This window comes from Microcaecilia unicolor, chromosome 1 (assembly GCF_901765095.1).
Source record: "Microcaecilia unicolor chromosome 1, aMicUni1.1, whole genome shotgun sequence".
NCBI lineage: Eukaryota > Metazoa > Chordata > Amphibia > Gymnophiona > Siphonopidae > Microcaecilia > Microcaecilia unicolor.
The window spans coordinates 100,176,707-100,196,746 of record NC_044031.1 but is presented as its reverse complement, the minus strand read 5'-3'; the positions used below and the strand labels follow the sequence as shown (position 1 = coordinate 100,196,746).

At 39.8% G+C, this 20,040-nt stretch overlaps 1 protein-coding gene across 5 annotated transcripts in view; it reads left to right on the top strand.

Annotated features, from left to right (window-relative positions):
* JCAD (junctional cadherin 5 associated) overlaps positions 1-20,040 on the top strand; it is a 235,912-nt gene that overhangs the window by 140,043 nt on the left and 75,829 nt on the right. For 2 of the 5 annotated variants that reach the window (XR_003941750.1, XM_030199263.1), the window contains exons 1-2: positions 18,420-18,462; positions 18,632-18,782. The exons of 2 other annotated variants lie outside the window; for them this stretch is intronic. The gene's annotated coding sequence lies outside the window, so the exon portion shown is untranslated. Of the gene's footprint in view, positions 1-18,413; positions 18,463-18,631; positions 18,783-20,040 lie in introns of those variants that run through there. One more of the 5 variants, XM_030199265.1, reaches the window with a different exon arrangement.

The window sequence follows — 20,040 nt, the reverse complement described above, 5'->3', positions numbered from 1 at the left end:
GTTACATTAGACCAAATTCAGCCGACTCACCATTTCCATCCTGCAGCAAAATCATATATTAAAGTTTATAATCCTTAAGACTATAATTGCACTCAATTACAAAGGATAAATAACAGAGAAGGAAAAAAGCCTGTTTCCTTTGAGGTGGTCTCTGTGAACTGAAGCTTGTACTTATGAATTTGATTAAAAACCTGAAACATAGTTATTGAATCTTCTAAACATTTTCCTTTGTGGCAAGAATTAAAGAGCTTTGCCTTATTTTTTGTAAACAAATGCTGTTTATAGATGCTAAGTAGTCATTTGGTGTAAATTTCAGGTATGGCACCTGAGTTAAATGGTACATGAGGACTTGTAAACCTGCACACTACAGGGCAATGTTCTAATGCAGGAGTTCTCAACCCAGTCCTTAGGACATATCCAGCCTGTCAGGTTTTCAGGATACCCACAGTAAATATGTATAAAATGGAGGGCATGCATGCAAAGTTATGTCACAGATAGTCCAAATAAACAGCCCAGCATCTTATAATTTTGTCAAGTTCTTTATTATCTTCTATTTCTTGAAAAGGTATAACAAAATTATTCATTTATAAATTCAACTTGGCATAAATTCAACTCCAAATTCCACTTGACTCAATTGGATTTATAGATTTGTAGATTACATTTTTAAGTACAACTTAACTCATCTGCATTCAGAGCTGTTTGGACTATCTGTGGTATATTTTGCCCCCATCTTTCAGTTGAATCTGATCTTTAAGTGTGTCCTTTTGAAGTTGATTTATCGTGCAAAGTTATCTCATGCATATTCATTGTGGATATCCTGAAAACCCGACTGGCTGTGTGTCCCCAGGACTGAATTGAGAACCCCTGTTCTATACCTGGTATCCAGGTACAGTGGGTTGTGATGTGGCTTAATGTATGTTCCTACATCTAGAGGAGGTGAAATTGGTTGGCTGCTTTTTTTTTTAGTGCAAAATGTAAGTTACATGCATACTTCTAACACCTGCCCTCATAATATTTCTTCTTTTGCTTTCCATGTTTTTTCAAGTTATGAAAGTATGTGCATATTTTCAGGTGGCAGAACAAAGACGTTTCCACATATTGCTGACATAGGTGAATTAACACTATTTTTACTCTTCTCCTCTCCTCTCCCTACCAGATCACTAGTTGCTTTATTTCCATAGGAAAAGAATGGGGCACTACTTTTTTTTTCTTTGTAAATTTACCTCTTGGAAAATAGCCTTAAATCCCTATAATTAGATATAAAAGAGGCAATATTAAAAGATTTGCATATGATTTGTAAGTATAAGTAGCAGACTTCTGCATGAGGAGTGGCCTAGTGGTTAGGGTGGTGGACTTTGGTCCTGAGGAACTGAGTTCGATTCCCGGCACAGGCAGCTCCTTGTGACTCTGGGCAAGTCACTTAACCCTCCATTGCCTGCTGCATAGAGCCTGCCATGAGTGGGAAAGCGCGGGGTACAAATGTAACAAAAATAAAGAGAAAAACGTATAAATAGCGAATTTTGAAAAAGCGCTTCTTATATGTACAGATGGTGGAATGCAGGGATTTACACATGGAAAAAGGAGGGCATGGTTTGTGGTGGTCCTTTGAGATATGCATGGATTTTGTATTCTATTGATCAGTGTTTCACAAGTCAGTCCAGAAGTACTCCATTGCCAGTCAGGTTTTCAGGATATCCACAATGAATATGCATGAAGAGATTTGTATATAATGGAGGCAGTGTATGCAAATCAATTTCATGCATATTCATTGTGGATATCCTGAAAACCTGACTCGCAAGGGGGTACTCCAGGAATGACTTGGGAAACACTGCTATAGCTGGTAATATACGAACACTTTGGAAAATTTCACCATTGGCATTTACACCTGATTTAAGACTGTTTTTTTTCAGACCTCAGACTTGGATCACTGCTTGACTGTGATGATGTGTACACTACCCTTATACGGAAATCTACCTCCACCAGGGAAAAAAAGAGGATCATTTGTACAAGCTTTTAGGTTAGAGCACAATGTTTCAATCTGTGCATTTTAAAAATGTTAGTACTTTATAAAAGGCTCATCATATGCTGAGAGAAGAAATGTCAAAGAGATAGTAAAAGAAACAGTTAAAAGAAAAAACACCTGGAGTGGCAGCTCCAGGAAGGCCAGCAGTAAAGACACCAACAAGCACCAATATGGCAACCAGGATAAAATTTATTAGGTGAGAATATTAGCTAATACATTTTATCCTGGTTGCCATACTCCAGGTGGTATTTCTTTTGACTCATCATGTGCTGAGCCTTTTATAAAATACATCACTGAAGAAACATGTAATGCCGATTTTTAAAAAAGGTTCCAGAGGAGATCCGGGAAATTATAGACCAGTGAGTCTGACGTCGGTGCCGGGCAAAATGGCAGAGAATAAAATTACAGAGCATATTCAAAAGCATGGATTAATGAGACAAAGTCAACATGGATTTAGTGAAGGGAAATCTTGCCTCACCAATCTACTACATTTCTTTGAAGGGGTGAACAAACATGTGGATAAAGGTGAGCCGGTTGATATTGAGTATCTGGATTTTCAGAATGTGTTTGACAAAGTACCTCATGAAAGATTCCAGAGGAAATTGGAGAGTCATGGGATAGGAGGTAGTGTTCTATTGTGGATTAAAAACTGGTTAAAAGATAGAAAACAGAGAGTAGGATTAAACGGTCAGTATTCTGAATGGAGAAGGGTAGTTAGTGGGGTTCCCCAGTGGTCTGTGCTGGGACCGCTGCTTTCTAACATATTTATAAATGACCTAGAGATGGGAGTAACTAGTGAGGTAATTAAATTTGCTGATGACACAAAGTTATTCAAAGTTGTTAAATCGCAGGAGGATTGTGAAAAATTACAAGAGGACCTTACGAGACTGGGAGACTGGGTGTCTAAATGGCAGATGATGTTTAATGTGAGCAAGTGCAAAGTGATGCATGTGGGAAAGAGGAACCCGAATTACAGCTACGTCATGCAAGGTTCCACGTTAGGAGTCACGGACCAAGAAAGGGATCTAGGTGTCGTCGTTGATGATACGTTGAAACCTTCTGCTCAGTGTGCTGCTGCGGCTAAGAAAGCAAATAGAATGTTAGGTATTATTAGGAAAGGAATGGAAAACAAAAATGAGGATGTTATAACGCCTTTGTATCACACCATGGTGCGACCGTACCTCGAATATTGTGTCCAATTCTGGTCGCCGTATCTCAAAAAAGATATAGTGGAATTAGAAAAGGGGCAGAGAAGGGCAACGAAAATGATAAAGGGGATGGGACGACTTCCCTATGAGGAAAGGCTAAAGCGGCTAGGACTCTTTAGCTTGGAGAAAAGGCGGCAGAGGGGAGATATGATAGAGGTCTATAAAATAATGAGTGGAGTGGAACGGGTAGATGTGAAGCGTCTGTTTACGCTTTTCAAAAATACTAGGACTAGGGGGCATGCGATGAAGACTGTGTCAGAATTTAAGAAAGTGTGGGAATCCCTTAGGAAAGGAAAAGTTAGTAGTTACTGAGGATGGGCAGACTGTATAGGCTTTTTTGGACCTTATCTGCCATCATGTTTCTGTGTTTCTATGTTTCTATATGTACTGCCTTCTATAATACAGAATACATTTATTTATTTATTTATTCACCACCTTTTTGAAGGAATTCACTCAAGGCAGTGTACAGTAAGAATAAATCAAACATAATAAATAAACAATTACAGCAGTAAAAATATTCAAATAGCAATACAAAGTATGGGGTGGAGGGGCATAATCGAAAGGGGTGCCCAAGTTTTCCTGAGGACGTCCTCGCAGGACGTCCCAGCGAAGGGGCGGGGAAACCTGTATTATCGAAACAAGATTATAGAACATAAGGAGACTAATTGAAAGAGAGTTGCACATGAGGTCAGAGTGGTGCTTAAATATTATCTCAGCCAAGGTAGGAATGGATAAACATGTCTTGCTGCAGTATGTGCATATATGCCTTGAAGAATTGCCCAAACCATGTACAAAATGCACCTCAGTTTTCCCCATGTAAATACCTGCCCTCTGTTATCTATAAATCGAAGCCTTATTTTAGGCACCACAAAGAGGTGTGATTAGCACCAGTTTGATAAAAGCGTAAGGATCTGCCAAAGCCATTATAGAATTATTCTCTATGGGGTCCTTTTACTAAGATGCGCTGAAAAATGGCTTGCGGTAGCATAGGTGTGGGTTTTGGGTGCTCATCGATCCATTTTTCAGCACGCCTGTAAAAAAGGCCTTTTTAAAATTTTTGCCAAAACTGGACATGCGGCAAATTCAAAATTGCCTCGCGTCCATTTTGGGTCTGCGACCTTACCACCAGCCATTGACCTAGCAGTAAAGTCTCACATGGTAACTGGGTGGTAATGACCTAAGCACGCCAAATGCCACTTGGCGCACGTCTGATACGCGCGTCCGAAAATAAAAATTATTTTTCGGCCAGGTATATTGGATGCATGCCAAAAATGAAATTATCGTAAGAGCCACACAGTAGCCGGGCAGTAACTTCATTTTGGTGCACATTGGGCATGCATAGAGCCTTACGCGGCTTAGTAAAAGGACCCCTATGCTTTTTTTCTATAATACATGATGCAGTTCTGTTTCTCATTTCTGATTTTCCTGTTTAAGATATGTATTGTAAACCGACGGTACACCAACTAGCAGTATATGAAGTTTAAATAAATTGTAAACTCTAGTGCAAAGCCACACTGAGCTGACAACAGTTAGGTGTGTGTACTTACAACGGGTCAATGGCTGGCATAAGTGGGTGCGCCTACTGTACTATAAGTTGCATGTGTCGTTTGGCATCACACCCATGCCTCACCCATATGTGTCCCCTAACAGTTGCACATTAAGGGGTAGATTCTATATATGGCACCAAAAAAATTGGTGCTAAAAAAAGTGCTATTCTATAAGCCACTTATGAAGTTAGGCGCAGTTTATAGAATAGCGCTTTCACCCAAGAATTGCACCTAACCTTAGGCGTGGCCATTTGCATCAACTGAAACACGGTGCAAATGTACTTGCCTACATTAGGCGCATATCCCCATTATTCTATAACAATGCACGTTAATTTTAGGAACGCCCATGGCCCTCCCATTTCCATACCCCCTTTTTCAAATCACACATAAATTTTAAGTGTGGATCCTGCACCTAAATTGGCACTCAAAGTTCAATTAAATTTAATTTGTGCCAATATTTGCTTGTTAAAAAGCCAATCATTGGTGCTAATTAGCTTGTTATTTAATTAAATTCTGCATGCAATTTTTGATGACTTTTACAGAATTAGTGGTAAATGATTTAGACACACTGTATATAGAATAGAACCAAGTACTTATGTGTAACTTCCAATTATTGGTACCAATCACACACGTAAGCACTACTGTTTTAGAAACTACACTACATAAAAATAGCTGTTTTAAAAAAAATAAATAAAAGGTTTTACTTATACATATAAAAGGTAATTCTATAAGCTGACATCTAAAGATAGGTGCCAGTAGTGTGTAACATATGTTACTATGTTACACACTACTGGCACCTATCTTTAGATGTCAGCTTATAGAATTACCTTTTATATGTATAAGTAAAACCTTTTATTTATTTTTTTAACAGCTATTTTTATGCCTTTTTGTACATATAGGGTTAATTCTATAAAGAAAGTGCCAAAATTCAGGTGCCAAGAATGCGTGTGAATGACTAGATTACTGGCATTTATACACTGTTCCATAAAATGGTGCCTACATGCAACAGTGCATAATTTGAAGGTGGGCCTGCACATGAGCGGAGTCTGGGCAAGATGCACAGTTATGTGCATGAATTATAGAAGACTATAATGTATGCGCATATTTTAGCAATCTAGGAGCAAGCATTTACACCAGCTGTATGGCTGCTATAAGTGGCTGTCCCTAAATTATACGTGTGCGTTTCTGCGGCTATGCTAATATTCTATGAAGGACAGTAGGCATCCCTTATAGAACTGCCCTCGAGGCACAGTCTGTTATTACTCATGGACATGGCACATACATCTTCAAAAATCATGCTCAGAATGACTTTCAAAGAAAGTATCTTTTCAGAGTGAAGGCTTACAAAAATAATCACATACACAAGTAAGTTGTAGCCTGCACATGACTATGTAAAAAGACTTCCACATAGATGTCCATATGCTGGTACTCACATATTCATATTTCCCTTATGATGCTGTTCTTTGTGTTGCATGGTCACATTTCTAAAACGGCTTTTCCGTTGTATGTGTGCCTCTTCAGTGGAATTTTACATATCTTATGAAAGGTCCAGTGCTCACTGAGGTTTAATAAAATACTAGTATTTTAGAGCTGGCGCTGCTATCGGCACGTGTTTTCCATGCGCATCAAGGCCCCCTTTTACCAAAGCTGGTAAAATGGTAGTCTCGCTTTCCTATAGGAAATGGCCAGGTGGTGAGTAAAGCACTTGCCACACGGCCATTTCGGGAGGGGATCCCTTACTGCCAACCACTGAGGTGGCAGTAAGGGCTTCCGCATTAACCCGGTGGTAACCGGGCAGCGCGCGGCACTGCCCGATTACAGTCGGGTACACTCCGGTGCTGCAAAAATAAATTAAGTTTCATAGCGCTGGAAATGACAGAACACTAGGGGTTGGAAGTACTGCCGGGCTACTGCATTACTGCCTGTATAGCGAGCGATAAGCCCGCATTGGGCTTACCGCCACTTAGTAAAAGGAGCCCTTATTTTAAAAAAAAATAGATCTAAGTGTGTGTTTTCTGATCTAGATGGCCACACTCATTCTCCCCATGAGATAGTCTGTCTTACCCTTTGATTAAAAAGGATCCATTATTTTCCTAATTTTATGAAAAATTACTTCAGAATTTTCTCTTAATAGGGTTCTTTTGGATTAAAGGCCTCAGTATCACGAGAAGAAGACAGGTAGGAAGGACCCTGTTTACTAAGCCATGCTATAGACATGCTAGTTGCTAGAGACACCCATAGGAATGTATAGGTGTCTCTAGAATCTAGCATATACTAATTTTAGTGCACGCTAAAAATGCTAGCGCACCTTAGTAAACAGGGCCCTTAGTTAATTATGATACATTTGCAAGCCAGAAACATTAAAAAGGCAATAATCAGATTGCCTTCATTGGGACAAATATTATGATTGCTTTTGACTTACATGATTTGTATGAATAATCAAACCACAGGTATGTGTACAATTTTGCTTTGATTATTGTCATGGGCACAATGTACCTAAAGCATTTATGCCTATGTTTTGTATCGACAAAAATCTTAAGGAGAAAAATTGCGTAGTTTTGAAGATTCAATTTAGAGACATCATTCCTCCCTCCACCAGCCCTGCCAAAACTAATGACATCCTTGGAAACACATCCCATTAGGATCAAATATGAGCAACCAAAATGATAAAGAGGATGGAACTCCTCTTGTATGAGGAAAGGCTAAAGAGGTTAGGGTTCTTCAGCTTGGAAAAGAGACAGATGAAGGGAGATATCTACAAAATCCTGAGTGGTGTAGAATGAGTAGAATTAAATTGATTTTTTACCCACTTCAAAGACTAGGGACACTCGAAGTTACATGGAAATACTTTTAAAACAAATATAGAAGTAAATATTTTTTCATTCAACAAATAGTTAAACTCTGGAACTCTTTGCCAGAGGATATGGTAGCAGCGGTTAGCGTATCTGGGTTTAAAAAAAGGTTTAGAGAAGTTACTAGAGAAAAAGTTCATAGTCTACTATTAAGACAGAAAAGGAGAAGCAACTGCTTGCCCTGGGATTTGTAGTATGGAAGATTGCTTCTATTTGGGTTTCTGCCAGGTACTTGTGTCCTGGCTGACCATTGTTGGAAGCAGAATACTTGGCTAGATGGACCATTGGTCTGACCTAATATGGCTACTCTTAAGTTCTTATGTTCATGCAAAAACAGACTGTAGACTGATATTCAAAGGCAATTTGCGTTCGCCAATAGCAGTATTGAACAATTGTACACCTCCTGCTAGACAGTGCTGGTAAGTGTGTGATAGTGCACGCTTGTAACAAAATTTTCCCAAACAAAATGTTTGAAAAATGACAGAGGAAGCTATAGAAAATGAAATATTTTTGCCTGCACATCCCTAATAAATTATCAGTTTGATATTCAAAGGCCAATATCTGAATGGTGGCTCCTGCTGCATGGATAATGGCACTAGCTGTCGTAATCCATTGATATTCAGTGGCATTATCCCCTAATTTTATAATCTTGTGTGCCCAATGTTGCACTTCATCCACAAAGTTGCATGCACAAGTTATAGAATAGTGTTTGTTTGTGTGTTTATTTATAGCATTTATACCCCACATTATTCCAAACAAGTTCAGTTCAATCTGGCTTATCTTAAACTTTAAAGCAAAGTACAATAGAGATTAAACAATTTTTTTAAACGTAGATAGCGACAATGGAATCCTGTGCTCTTAATTTTAAATTGAAACTTAATACTGATAAAATAAAATTTATGATAGTAACTAGCCCTTATCACCCATTACCATCTCAAAGTTTAAGATTGATATTGGATTCAACAATGAAAACCTTGGGGATCTTAATTGATCAGTTTCTTTTATTTATTGGAATTAATTAACCACCTTTATAAAGGGATTCACCCGAGGCGGTATATAGCAGGTAAAGTTTAACATAAAATTTACAATTTTGTTAACAGCAAAACTACCTGCCTGCTTCAGATAAACTGAAATTATTTTGGAAATCATGTAAATTTACAAGTGTCAAAACAGAGTTATATTGGGAAAGCTACTGAAAGAAGTGTGCACCAAGGTGGAGTGAGCAGGTGTTTCTAGACTGACTGAGGATAATAAAATACACAAGCCCTAAAGGGAGGAGAAATGCTACCACATACAGTTCAAGCTTCTCCTACTAACCTACAAATGCACTCGATCTGCAGCTCCTCCTTACCTCTCTACCCTCATCTCCCCTTACGTCCCTACCCGTAACCTCCGCTCTCAAGACAGATCCCTCCTTTCAGTACCCTTCTCCACCACCGCCAACTCCAGGCTCCGTCCTTTCTGCCTCGCCTCACCCCATGCTTGGAACAAACTCCCTGAGCCCATACGCCAGGCCCCCTCCCTGCTCATCTTCAAATCATTGCTCAAAGCCCACCTCTTCAATGTCGCCTTTGGCACCTAACCACTACACCTCTACTCAGGAAAACTAGACTACCCCAACTTGACATTTCGTCCTTTAGATTGCAAGCTCCTTTGAGCAGGGACCGTCCTTCTTTGTTAATTTGTACAGCGCTGCGTAACCCTAGTAGCGCTCTAGAAATGTTAAGTAGTAGTAGAGGAGAAATGCTAAAGCAATCCTTGCCCTGGTCACTGTTTTGCTCAGTTTTTGATTGCTAAATTTCCAAAGTAGTCTCAAATGTATTTTATTCATTGTGGAAACTTAAAAGATTAAGATCATTCTTTTCAAACTCAGTGTTTCGCACTTTAGTTCAGTCGTTAGTCGTAACCAAATTTGACTACTGCAATTCAGTTTATGCAAGTATTAAGCAGAGTCTCCTAAGAAAACTAAGTAGAGAGGTGTGGTAGCCGTGTTAGTCCACCCTTAAAGGTTATCAATAGAAATCAAACAGGACAGCACCCCCAATATGCCAACCTTTTTATGGCTGATCTGGAAGAGACATTTCTGAATACATACCAGACCAAACCTCTAAAACACTACCGGTACATCGATTACATTTTTATGATTTGGACGGAGGGGGAAGAAACTCTGAAACAATTTTACTATTCCTTCAATACATACCATCCTACAATCAGATTCAAAATTGACTACTCCCCAGCAAAAGTCAATTTTTTGGACACCACAGTCTCAATCAGTGATGGCTGTATACAAACATCTATATACAAGAAACCCACAGACAGATGCAGCTACCTCCACAACTCCAGCTTCCACCCTTCACATACAAAAAGATCCATTATTTACAGCCAAGCCACAAGATACCACCTTATCTGCTCAGACCCAGAGGATAGAGACAGACACCTTGAAACCCCGACTGCATCCTTCAAACAGAAAGGCTACAACCTCAAAATAATCTCCAAGAATATTGCCTCCTCCCTCAAAACACCCAGGGAAAATCTGCTACAGTACAAAGAAAAAAAAGCCACAGACAGAATTCCCCTTGTAGTGACATACAACCCAGAGCTGGAGAAATTGAGGAAAATCATAAGAGACCTACAGCCGCTACTCCAGGAAGATGAATTACTGAAAGAGATATTCCCATCCCCACCAGTGCTGGCCTTCCGACAGCCACCAAATTTAAAACACAAGCTGATCAGAAGTAAACTTCCAACACAGACGGAAAAAGAAAAGGGCACGTTTTCGTGTAACACAGCCAGCTGCAAACTATGCCAAAACATTTCACAAGACCCCACAGTCATTCACAAAGGAAAAATATTCAACATAAAGGACTATTTTACATGCTCATCTTCCAATGTGGTATATATCATTCAGTGTAAAAAATGTAACGAAGGATGCTATATTGGAGAAACAGGCCAGGTGCTTAAGACAAGATTCAATCTGCACAGACATCACATGAAAATAGCCGGTGCCAGTCAAGCCCCCACCCCTGTGAGCCAACACTTCACAAGACCAGAACACTGCACCAGTGATTTCACAGTAAGAATACTGAAAGGTAATTTTAAAACAATACAGGATCGTAAGACCTTTGAAATAAGAATGATTGAATATTTTGACACACAACAAACAGGACTTAATAAGGATCTGGGTTTTCTAACCCATTATAAACCATAAGCTGTATTTCTCTGTTTATTTCTCTGTTTATTACCCTCCTCTCACCTACCAACACCCATTCTGTTAGAATATCAATGAAATGCTTTGATGTCCCCATGCATACCCCCACCCTTCCACTCTGTCAGACTGTCAAAGTAATGCTTTGATGTTTCTCTTATTTATACTACCTGCTACCACATTTGCTTATTTCTGATCTGACAAAGAAGGGCAACCTTCGAAAGCTAATCAAGAAATGTATTAAGTTATGTCCAATAAAAAGGTATCATCTTATTTTCTTTTCCATGTTTTATTTTGTTTGATTCCTAAGAAAACTACAAACTGCACAAAACACGGCTGCCTGCCTTTTATATAGATCACCGCGTTACGTTAAAGCATTTCCTCTTCTTAAGGATCTACGGTGGTTACCTATCAATGAAAGAATTTGTGTTCTTGTTCATCAGTTTCTTTATGGTATATTACCATCTTATATGATAGATCTCATTAACTTATCACCACAAAATGCCACCTCTCATTTAGGGCGTCTTTTACTAAGGCGCGCTCACATTTTTCACACGCACTAAAATTATGGGCGCACTAAACGTTAGAGATGCCCATAGGAATGCATTGGCATCTCTAACGTTTAGCGTACCCACAATTTTAGCGCGCACCAAAAACGTGAGCACGCCTTAGTAAAAGACCCTCTCTGAGAATATCTCATATGACATTTCCCAAGTTGTAAAAACTTAACCTACAATATTATCCATAATGCTAATTTTTCTTACCAAAGTACCAAACTCTGGAACTCATTACCCAAGTATATCAGACACTCAGTCAATTATATGTCATTCAGAAGTTTACTTAAATCCCACTTATTTAGATCTCTGTTCATCTAATATGAAAATATTTTTTTAAATAGTTGTATTCTTGTATTAATATTAATTGTCTTGTAATGCTTCTTCTTAATTTTTTATGTAAGCTGCATTGAACCTGCACTTTCTTGGGAAAATGTGGGGTAGAAATATCATAATTAATAAATCAATCAATTAATAAATAAAAGACAATAATTGGTATAAATTCATAACAGCAGAATGACTCATTTAAAAATAACAAACTAGCTAAGAGAATTACAATGGTCAACATTGGCAAGGAATTCATTAAATAAAAATGCTTTTGACAATTTACAAAATTTTAGCTCATCAGAAACATGCCTAATTGACTTTGGGAGCAAATTCTATTGCTTAGTAGCTTGGTATGAGAAACTGGCATCATGAATTGATTTACAACAGAGATTCTTACAATTCAGAGAATGGAGCAGTAGATAGTTTCTTGACGCAGGATGGGCAATGCGTGGTGGTAATTGCAGCAAAGGTTGCATATAATCAGGTAGAAGACCAAACGACATTTGATAAACAAGGGCGCATAGTTTAAGTGTTAGTTATGCATATAACTTAAAGGCACTTTTACAAAGCTGTGCTAAAAAGTGGCCTGTGCTATTTTTATTGCATCAGTTTCCGTGTTCTAAGGCCATTTTTAGTGCTGCTGTAAAATGGCCACAATTTATTTTTTTGCATTATCCACTTAGCGTGTGGCCATTACTGCATGAGCCCTTGCTGCCACCTATTTTGTAGGTGGTAAGGGCTCACACGCTAAACCCATGCTAATGGGCAGTACATAATGATTTGCCTGAATTAGCCGATTAGCGCAAGACATGCCTACTGTCTGCCCCCAAACACACATCCCCCCCCACACACACACAAAAAATTTTATATATTTTTTAGCATGGAATTGGCGCACGCCAATCCCAGAACTACGGTGGAATGCCTGAACACATCCCATGATAGTACCTTTTAACATGTCAACACACATTAGTGCTTACTGCCACTTAGTAAAAAGGCCTCTTTATTACTTAATTAGCTGCTAATTGACATTAACAACTAATAATTGACTATTATTGGTGTTAACTTGCAGTAATTTGCATTAAGTCGCAGTTACTTTTGTAACTGTCCTTAGTTGTTGTGTTCTCAAAATTGAAAGCGTGCAACTGCTAGTTTATTTATTTTATTCATTGGGTTTATTAACCGCCTTTATAAAGAGATTCACCCAAGGCGGCATACGGTAGGTACAGTTTAACTTCAAACTTACAATTATGTTAACAGCATAACAACAGTAAATTGAACAAGTATAAACATAAATACAATGAAAGAGGAAAACTTGAAAACAGCAAATTGAAACCTAATAATAAAACTGCCATGAAACAGGATCTAAAATATACACATTTAACAGCACTGAAATTCAAATAACAGAGATTTAATACGATATCAGCATAATACTGATGGAATATCTAATAAGCACACAATTACAACATTCAAATAACATTGCTATGATACTAATGCTTTTCTACAATACAGATTGCTATACAGCTGAGGGGCCAAGCGCAGATATAAAGACGTGGACAAGACGGGTGGTACAGAGTCAGTTGGGTTAGATTGATGAGTGGCTAAACCAGGGGCGTATCTGAGGTTCGGTGGTAGGGGGGGCAGGGGCTAGAGTGAGGGGGCACATTATAGCCCCCCCTACCGCCGTCAACCCCCCCCCCCCCGCCGTCAACGTGCTGCGACGTCAGACTCCATCCAACTGTATCTAAAGATGCATGCAGCTTTCACAGCGCGCGTCACGACGAGGATGAAAAAGTTAAAGATCGCGGCTGGGCTGGCGGGGGGGGTTGGGGTCCCCCGCCAGCTGAAGCAATATTTTAAAAAGCCGGAGGAAGCGGACCTCGGGGTAGGTGACGGCGGTAGGCGAGGGAGGGAGGGTTAACGGCGGTAGGGGGGTCCGGGGCAAAATCTGCGGGGGCCCAGGCCCCTGTGGCCCCACGCAGATACGCCCCTGGGCTAAACTAAGTTCATTGTAAAGTTAAACAAGATATAAGGAACTGATCTAAGTTACAGTGTGTGTAGCAAGCTAGTCCAAGTGCAGAATGACTGTGCAGTCAATCACCCTATGTATTAAAGGCTTGGGAGAAGAGCCAGGCTTTCACCTGTTTACTGAAGTAGAAGTAGTCTCAAGTCATATGTAGTGGGTGTGAACCTGGAAGGGGCATAGATGTGTCAAGGGCATATGGGATATACAATACTTTCAGTTACGTGCCTAACTTCCAGTTGTTAGACGCAAGCATTTACACCAGCCAGCGTAATGCTCACACCTGAAACTAGTGCAGGAGTGGCCTAGTGGTTAGAGCACCGGTCTTCCAATCCAGAGGTGGCTAGTTCAAATCCCACTGCTGTTCCTTGTGATCTTGGGCAATTCACTTAACCCTTCATTGTCTCAGGTACAAACTTAGATTGTGAGCCCTCCTGGGACTGAGAAATATCCAGTGTAACTGAATGTAACTCACCTTGAACTACTACTGAAAAAGGTGTGAGTAAAATCTAAATAAATAAATAGTTGCATAAGTGTGGACACATGTAATTGCCCATATAGAATTCAAACTCCCAAATTCTGTAAAAGTTGCTAAAACATATGAGCACAAATTTCAGCATTCACCCAATTGAATAATAAGCTAATTAATGCCAATATTCTTTGGACTCAACAATGAAAATCTTGGGGATCTTAACTGATCAGTTTCTTTTTTTTTGATTGCCAAATATCCAAAATAGTCTCGAACATCTTTAACTCATTTAGGAAATTTAAAAGATTAAGATCATTCTTTTCAAGGTCAGTGTTTCGCACATTAGTTCAGATTTAATGGAAATATACACACGTATATTTAGGCATGGGATCTGTGCCTAAATTTTACACATGAGTTTGAAAAGGGGGTGTAGAAATGGGAGGGTCATGAACAGAACGGGGGCATTCCTTACATTACGCACATTGTTATAGAATGAAGGTGGATACGTACCTAATTTAGGTTTGTGCATTTGCACCACATTTCAGTTGGTGCAAATGGCCATGCCTAAAGTTAGACACGATTCCCAGGAATAAGTGCCATTCTATAAACCATGCCTAACTATAAGCGCAGTTTAACAGAATGGTGCATTTTTTGATGCCATATATAGAATTCACCCCTTAGCGCTCTTCATCCCACATCTAACTTTAGGCAATCTGTAGAGAATTACCCCATATGCAGATAGGGCCACTGAATAAGTTTCCAGACCACCCTGGCAGAATGTGGATAGTGCTAGAGTGGAGTGTGAGCAGAGCAAGAAGTTATCCAGAGAGCAACAAGAATCAACCCCCTATCCAGCTATATAGCTGTCCTAAACTTATCTGAATCGCTTTACAGATAGCAGCACTGAACACCCAGAATATTTTTAAACACTGTAGCCACCCTTTTAAAATAAATGCCAACTGTGATCTTTCAATATTGACCAGTACATATGTAGTTTAGGCTTGCTGAATAGCAGGCCTAAATAAATGGATAGCGGTGTGGAATATATGGATCAATTTAAATGCCAGCACTATCTTTTAACTTAAACCAGAGACTGTACTGACTAAGGGGTCCTTTTACTAAGGTGTGCAAAAAAGTGGCCTACGCTGGTGTAGACGCGTATATTGAACGCACACAGGTCCATTTTTCAGCGTACCTGCAAAAAAGGTTCTTTTTTTGGCCAAAAATGGACGTGTGACAAAATAATAGTTGGCACGCATCCATTTTGGGCCTGAGACCTTACCGCCACTCATTGACTTAGCGGTAAGGTCTCCCGCGTTAACCGGGCGGTAATTGTCAGCACGCGTACACTGTTGATTACTGCCCAGTTAGCACCATGCGGTAGAAAATAAAAAATATTTTCTGCCACACGTATCAGACGCATGTAAAAAAATGGAATTATCGCCTGAGGCTCGCGGTAGCCAAATGGCAGTTGCAAACTGACACACATTGGACATATGTAGGCACCTACGCGTTGTAGTAAAAGGGCCCCTAAGGTATTAATGCTTGTGCATTAGACTCTTTACTCCAATGCACCTTTTTACTTTAAACAAGTTTTGAACATGTACCAATCAGGAAGGACATTAAGATCTGAAAATGCTATGCGATTAGCTCTAGATTTGGTGGTAAAAGCACATTACGTTGAGAAAAGAGTGTCTGCTTTTTCTGTAGCAGGGGTATCTTTATGAAATGCACTCTCTGGGCAGCTGCGTTTGTGTGGCAGTATTTTACAATTAAAAGAAACTTTTAAAAACACAGCTCTTTCTGGCAACATTTTTCTAAAATTTAAGTTGATTTGGGGTCCTTTTACTAAGGTGCGCCTAAAAATGACCTGCGCTGGTGTAGATGCAGGCAGGTCCATTTTCAGTGCACCTGCAAAAAAAGGCCTTTTTTGTGGGGGCCAAAAATGGACATGCGGTAAAATAAAAATTGGGCCTGAGACCTTACCGCCACCCATTGACTTAGCGGTAAAGTCTGACGCGTTAACCACTGCTGATTACCGCCCGGTTAGCGCTGTGCGCCATAAATTTTCTAACGTGTGTAAAAAATGAAATTACCACCCGAGCCATGTGGTAGCTGGGTGGTAGTTACAAATTGGCACGCATTGGGCTCATGTAGGCGCCTATGTGGCTTAGTAAAAGGGCCCCTTTGTTTTTACTGTACTTGCTGGGCAGCTATATCCTTGTGGTGGACTTTGGGAATGAAGAATTGTATAAAGGGGGAATTCTATATATGGCACTGAAAAACCACACGGTTAGCATGAGCCTATAAATTATGCCTAAAGTTAGGTGTAGTTTATAGAATATGCCTACGTGCAGATCAAGTATATTCTATAATAGTGCGCATAGTTTTTTGAAATGCCGAAACCCAACCCATTCCACACCCAAGGCCATGCCCCCTTTTTGACTGTGCGCATTGGAATTTACACGCACCACGTTATAGAATGCACCTAGAAAGTTATGTGCATTAATTCTAATTAAAGCCAATTAGTGCTGCTTGTTGGTTAAGTAGCAATTACTGGTGCTGATTGGCTTTTTAATCAATTAAGTTGTACACACAATTTGGCCATGCGTCCAAATTAGCGCATACAACTTAAGGCACCATATATAGAATTTGAGGGAATGTGTATTGCGTACTATCGTGCTTTTTGTTTTATTTGTTCCTCTTTTATTATGTATGTTTTTATGGAAACTGCCTAGGTTGTAGGTGGTTGTAGGCAGTTTAATGTGAGCAAGTGCAAGGTGATGCATGTGGGAAAAAAGAACCCGAATTATAGCTACGTCATGCAAGGTTCCACGTTAGGAGTTACGGACCAAGAAAGGGATCTAGGTGTCATCGTCGATAATACACTGAAACCTTCTGCTCAGTGTGCTGCTGCGGCTAGGAAAGCGAATAGAATGTTGGATATTATTACGAAAGGTATGGAAAACAGGTGTGAGGATGTTGTAATGCCATTGTATCGCTCCATGGTGCGACCGCACCTTGAGTATTGTGTTCAATTCTGGTCGCCGCATCGCAAGAAAGATATAGTAGAATTGAAAAAGGTGCAGCGAAGGGCGACTAAAATGATAGCGGGGATGGGACGACTTCCCTATGAAGAATGACTAAGGAGGCTAGGGCTTTTCAGCTTGGAGAAGAGACAGCTGAGGGGAGACATGATAGAGGTATATAAAATAATGAGTGGAGTGGAACAGGTGGATGTGAAGTGTCTGTTCACACTTTCCAAAAATACTAGGACTAGGGGGCATGCAATGAAAATACAGTGTAGTAAATTTAAAACAAATCGGAGAAAATATTTCTTCACCCAACACATAATTAAACTCTGGAATTCGTTGCTGGAGAATGTGGTGAAGGCCGTTAGCTTGGCAGAGTTTAAAAAGGGGTTAGACGGCTTCCTAAAGGACAAGTCCATAAACCACTACTAAATGGACTTGGGAAAAATCCACAATTCCGGGAATAACATGTATAGAATGTTTGTACGTTTGGGAAGCTTGCCAGGTGCCCTTGGCCTGGATTGGCCGCTGTCGTGGACAGGATGCTGGGCTCGATGGACCCTTGGTCTTTTCCCAGTGTGGCATTACTTATGTACTTATTTTTAAAATAAATATTAACCTGAGAGTTTAAACACAAAAGTAAGATTACACATATCATAAAACAGCATGTGCAGTTGACCTGCCCTGAAAATGAAGAAAAAAAAAATTTGTTTCCATGAGTATAAAGCATCTTACACATAAAGCTCAGCTTTCAGAACTGCCCTCTCCCCATACCTTTGCAAAGAGAAATGAACGCAGGACCAGGGTAACCCTAGTCTGAGGAAAATCTAATGAAATGACTACAGTCTTTAAGGCAGGAATTTTAGCCTTTTACAGTTCATTCAGCAGTTCAAACCCATTAGATTACTAAGTGGCATTTCAACCTACCTAGCAATTAAAATAATTCCACATCATGGCCGAGACAGCTGAAATATTACACTATATACACTAACGTTTGAATAACTCGTGAAGGAAATGTTATTTTCTCTGAGAACGGGTCAGGGCCACACACGATGTTCAAGCTTATACTACTGGGTGCTTCCAGAAAAGAGGACTGGCCCAGAACAAACACCACAGGCTGGGCACACCCTCCCGGCCTGTGTTAATCACAACATCCAATAATCAAAAGAGGTAGAAAACATGGACTTGTGCACTGCAGTGAAAGTCATCGGGACCCCATTTGACTGTAAGTTGCTGTTTTTAGTATCCTGTTTGCTTGGAAATTCAAAGTACTAGTCTCCTTTTGAAGGTGTTTGGATCTGTGTGTTAATGTTATAAAAGTACCGGACTGAATTTTTGAACCTGTAAGGCTGAAATGCCTCTTAAACGTCTTTCTCCTCTGATTTATGTTTCAGCCCTGGGCAGATCAGCGCATTTGAAATCTGAGAAACTTCCTCCAGTGTAGCTACTCCAGGCTTCACATAGCTGAATAAACTGGGGTGTCAAATGCCCAAGCAAGTAACACAATATCAGTACAATGTATAAACACAAGACAAGCAACTCAAAGTAAGGCAGTTTTACAAAATGTATGTGGGGGGGGGGGGGGGGGGGGGGGGAGAAAAGGTGCAGAGTGAAAGCAATGAGGGGAAACAAGAGCGCAAACAGGCCAGTGCTTTGATATTTTCAGGACTCCAGTGTTGCTGCTTTACCAGGAAAATGTCAGTTTAATGGCATGTCATCACATAGGACTAAACTACCCCCTCTGGGTGTCTGGGTGTTCTCACTGCCTGTTGTCTTAGGGGAATGTCAGAGCTGACAGATTAGAAAGGATCAGAAACTTTTGGGAAATTTATCCTTTGTAGGAATTTTTTTTATATTCAATTTCACTTGTTAAGTAAGTGATTTGTAATTGTCTATTTTGAATTAGGAGAAAGTGCTAGTAATGCACAGTATGTTCTTTGTGATGAAAGAACCTTTTGGCTGGAATACAGCTCATTTTTCGCTGCATGCCTACCTTTTATTATGCAGAGACTACACTGATGTGTATTGTTCCCTGTTCAGATACATAATTTGGCTGGTATGTCATCATGACCTAGTAGGATATGTAAGCAAAACAAGAGGTCTATTATTTGAAAGGAAGAGAAAATATTTTCTGTCACACTGCTTAATTAAACAACCACTACTTGGAAAGGAAGCTTCCTGAATGGGTAGAGGACCTGCATGGCAAATGACAACCAAGCTTGTTTTTATTTCTGTTGTTGTATTTTTGCAAATGTCTTTTTAAAGATTTAGACCAGTGGTAAGTGCAGTAAACTTTCCACCCCCCAGTTTTCTGTATCAGTGAATCTGGCCGCTGTCCATCCTAATTAATCTCAAGGGATTTTGAGGTTGGCGAACTCAGTATGAAACAATTCCTCTCTTGTAATTTTCGTTAAAGAAACTGTTGACCCAACCTGCCTTTGAAATCCTCTGGGTCTCTCCCTGAACCCATTATACTGGTTTATTTGGTTTTAACAGATGTTTTCCACCTCTTAAGTGGAAAGGGTTATCTCATTTGCTAAAACTTCACTATTGTGCTTTGTTTCAAGAGGCTGTGTGATTTTGGTGTGCCCGGGAAGCTTAGTCATTAGTTCCAGCTATGAGGGGAAAGGTGGGTCAGTTCAGTATTAAAGTTACTTCTTTGGAGCATCCAGTAGTCCAGTACACTTAACATATGGGGTATGTGGACCTACACTCAGACTGCCATTGGAAAATATAATATGGAGAACTACACCACCTATGAAAAGCAACTAGGATTTCTAGGACAGTCTTAAGTAGAGAGGTG